Source organism: Myodes glareolus, chromosome 11 (assembly GCF_982192425.1).
Source record: "Myodes glareolus chromosome 11, mMyoGla1.1, whole genome shotgun sequence".
NCBI lineage: Eukaryota > Metazoa > Chordata > Mammalia > Rodentia > Cricetidae > Myodes > Myodes glareolus.
Genome location: NC_142036.1, coordinates 14,918,847 through 14,923,119, shown reverse-complemented (window position 1 = coordinate 14,923,119; position 4,273 = coordinate 14,918,847).

The window sequence follows — 4,273 nt, the reverse complement described above, 5'->3', positions numbered from 1 at the left end:
GTTTGGGTAGGTATAGAAGATGCTGGCACACACTGTTAGCAAAAGGAGAGCAATCAGATAAATGGATCAGATAAAGTGCTAGAAAGAGGAGTTCTGGGCCATTAGAATGGGGGCCAGACGCCAGAAGGATCCATAAAGGTCCTGATGCGGGCTGGGTATGGCAGAGGGGAGAGATGGGTGCCTGACCAAGAAGTGGGGACAATGGACAATGACCTAGTGGGATGGTGTTGGGGAGGATGACAGTCTGCGTAAGGGAGGATGGAGGGAGGATGGAGGTATATAATGCCTCCTTCAGGAGGGGAAGCATAGGCCGTGTGGACTCACTTTGGTCCAGGCTGTAACCCTGGACATGTCTGGCCATGGGACTCACTAGGTGCCGACCCATCCCAGGAGTCATAGATCCATCTGCCATGTGTCTGTTGTGCCAGTATGATCTTGTGCGGAAGGTAGATCCAGGCAGATGTCTATTGCAGTCTTTGTGGGTAGCTACCAGCTCGGCTGCGGCAGGTAGACCCAGCTGGGCAATAGTCACATGCCCTCAGCTGATGTCACTGGGAGTTCCAAGGGTCTTAGGGCCTTCTTCATGGACAGAGCCTGCTCTGGGTGTCCTTCCAGGCTCCAGCACTACTTCTCTAGTTGATTCTCTCTCTTGTTCTGTCACTTGTCCATTCTCAGGGGATGGAGGTGGGCAGGGCTCACAGTAGCTGTCCAGCAAGGCCATGGCTCGGTGAGGGCTCAACGCCAGCGCAGAGAGAGAGGCAGAGAGAATGACAAGATGACCTGTGTTTCCCCGCTTCCCTCTACCTGGACTCTGTTTCTCGATATGGTTTGGGTTTTGATATGGTTAGATCAGTGGCTATGAGGTTAGTAGGCAGGTGACCTGGCTGTCTTTGTTGTCCTGGGACCATTTCTCTACTCAGGCTCCTGCTGAGCTAGGTCCCAGCCAGTCTAGAAGTCCCCATTCTTCCTTTGATGTGCACTAGGAGCTGGGGCAGACAACTGGCTCAGTGTCTTGGGGACCCATCTAGGACCCATCTGTGCAGTCCTGAGATTTGGTTTCCTGGGGGAGGGGCAGGGTCTAGGAGCATCAGAGTAGACATGGGGTTGAGACACTGTCTTAGGGCCACAAAGGACTAGTCTGGTGACCAGAGGCCGGACCTGCACTTGGTCACCAGGCTGACCTTATTGCACAAGTGGTTTGGGGATAGCCTGGGTCAGGTTTCTACTGCCCTGGTTTGCCATAGTTCTGGGCCTTTGCTCACCACCTATCCAATGGTGGTTACACATTCGATTGGGCATATCCAGGGCTGTTCTGGGCTTCCCGGAAACTCCTGTGATGGGAGCAGACTGATCCAAGCCACGGGAGGGACGATCAGTTGGCTAAGGGCTGGTCAGTCAATTAGAGAGGAAACTGCCTGCCCTGCTCGGGCTAGGTCTGAAGGCTCAGCACCGTGGGTGAGACGGGAGGGCAGGGAGGGGCAGCTGAGTTCCCGCTCATGGCTGCCAGACCCGGGAGGAGGGATGCGAGCCTGCAGCTCCGCCTGTCCTCTAGATGAAAGCTAGCCCAGCAGGCCGAGTGCAAGGGAGGAGACGCCAATTACAGATGAGCGCACACTCCCCAGGCAGCCATCCTCCCCTCCAGGATCAAACACTGCCCTCCTCACTGCCGGCCCCGGCGGCAGCACCATGTCCAATTATGAGTCTAACAGAGCGGGTGGTGGCCTAATGTGAATCCAGCCATTAACTTGTCCCCAGCAGCTTCTAATGAGCCCCGCTGTGTGTGTCCATGTGTGCCCATGAGCCAGTGCATGCGTGTGTAAATTTATGTGTGAGTACAGCACAGTGTATAAATGTGCCAAGTGTATGCATGTGTAAATATATAGGTGTGAGGATACAGCGCAGTGCTTAGTTGTGTGTGTTCAGGTGTGCTCATGTGCCAAGTGCATGTGTGTGTAAATATATAGGTGAGAATACAGCACAATGCTTAGTTGTGTGTATGTGTTCAGATGTGCTCATGTACCAAGTGCATGTGTGTAAATATATGTGTGTGTGTGTGTGTGTGTGCATGAGAGAGAGTACAGGGCAATGCGTATGTGTGTGTGCATGCATGTGTATGCCCATGTATGTGTGTGCGTGTGTGCACATGTGCTCAGGTAAGTCAACCCTGATAGCTGCTACACCCTTATTTATTGGGGGATAAGCTTGTTGTCTGCTGCATGAACAAACTAGCTAAGTCTCCTCTTCTCCTCTATTCCACCCATTCCCCACCCCTTTCCACACGCCATCTCATCCCATCTACCCCCACAAATCACACCCCTCCCCACATCCCACCTCACACCTACCTCAACACATCATATCCTATCCCACCCAAATGCCAGCCCCCACCTCACCCCACCTATCCCTGACACTTCGCACCCACACTATATCCCAATGCTCTACCCTAACCCATACCCCCCACTTCACACCATATACCTAACTATACCCAACAACACCCCAACCTGTGCTCCACCCTATGTTCCACCATACCTCACATCCCAACACACCCCCTGTGCCACACCCCCGCACCCCATCCACACACCCCACATTATACGCTAACCCACACCACACCCCAACACATACCGTACCTCCTGTCCTCAGGCACCGCTTCGTACCATAACCCGTATATCATTCCACACCCCAGCTTCCAGCATCATCATCATACCCTGCTTATCTCCCCAAACTCTACTCCACACCCCGCCACCATAGTCAACCCCACTGCACACACCATATCACACCCCAGTTCTTCTGATCACATGCCACACCCCAGTGCCATACTCTACCACACATGCCGGTACCATGCCCACCTTGGACGACTCTGAACCCGTTGTTTGCTTGCCTTATACTTGAGAGAAAATATTCCTGGTAGAATCTGGACCTAGAGGAAAAAAGCCTCTTCATCAGCTGAGGAAACTGAAGCAAAAAGAAGCAAAATGAGCCACTTAAGGTCACAGAACTTGTTTTCATAAGCAGGTGGATTCCAGGCCCAGCTCCAGGGCCACCTTGTCCGGGCTGCCTCTCCCTTGCCTAGGCTTTGTTTCCCCTGGAGAATCAGGGACTGACCTTAGACATCCAATTCTAGAAAAGCCAAAGTCCCCGGGAAGCTGGACCCTGCTGCAGGCAAACAGAACTTGTTGACCCAGATATTGGATGGGTATCTGCCTGCTCATCCAGGGTTCAGACCAGGAAGACCGTTCCTTGTTTGTCCCTTGTTGGTGCCTCCAAATGGATGGGCAGGGACTGTCTTTAAGACTGGGATGTGGGACTTACATATGGCAAGAACTACCATTAAAGCCTACCAGGGCGAGCAATGTTTTCACTTCAGATCACCTCTGGGTACCTTCCAGCTAAGCCAACTTTCTGAGTATCCTTGGGCATCTGGTCCATTCCGTATACTGAGAAGTATGGAGGAGTTGGATGCTTACCAGGGAGGGACCCTGTAGCTACGGTAACAGGACAAAGCTCTCCTTGTGGGAGCCCCTGGAAGGATGTAAATAATACTCCCCCCACCCCGACACATACACTCTACCTACCCCCAAGGAGAGGCTGCCAGACCCTTCCTTACTGAAGCACGCACCCGCCTGAGCTCACAGTGCAGGGTCAGCAACGTGAGTGGGTGGGAGAATCTCAGTACCCCATGCTGGTGTCTTGTATTGACTGGGACTTCTTGTCCTCCTGGCCTCCGCACACCTTCCCAAGGCTTTCTTCCTGCGTGGACCGGTTGGCCCCTCTTCAGCTCTCTCCACCTATCCCAGCTTTATCCCGAGATTGCGGTTTATAGAGTCCTGACACCTGCCCAGGCCTGTCCTCTCCATATGAGCCCCTGGGGTTTAGGCTCTTCACTCTGCACGCTCTAGGCCCTTGTCGCTGCTTCCTGAGCCCTGATGAATCCACCCCTCTGCTCCTTGATACCAGGTCCTGCTGCGTTCTGACATGAGACAGCACACACACCACTGAGTGCTGGCAATGCGGCGCGCCCGTTCAGTGCAGACACACAGCAATTGAATCCTCAGGCTGACGAATATCTCAGCAAAGCTGTAATTAAAATGCACTTGGGAAGCACTTACTTGTGTCTAATTAGACCTTGGGTTTCTATGGAGATCTCTTTAGTTGTAATAGGAACATCCTCTTCTGCAATTGTAGACCATGGGCCAAGGGGCCAAGTACAGACAGCACTGGGCCATGGCTAACTACCCCTCCCTCCCTTTCATCTATCAACACAACCAGAATGACATCC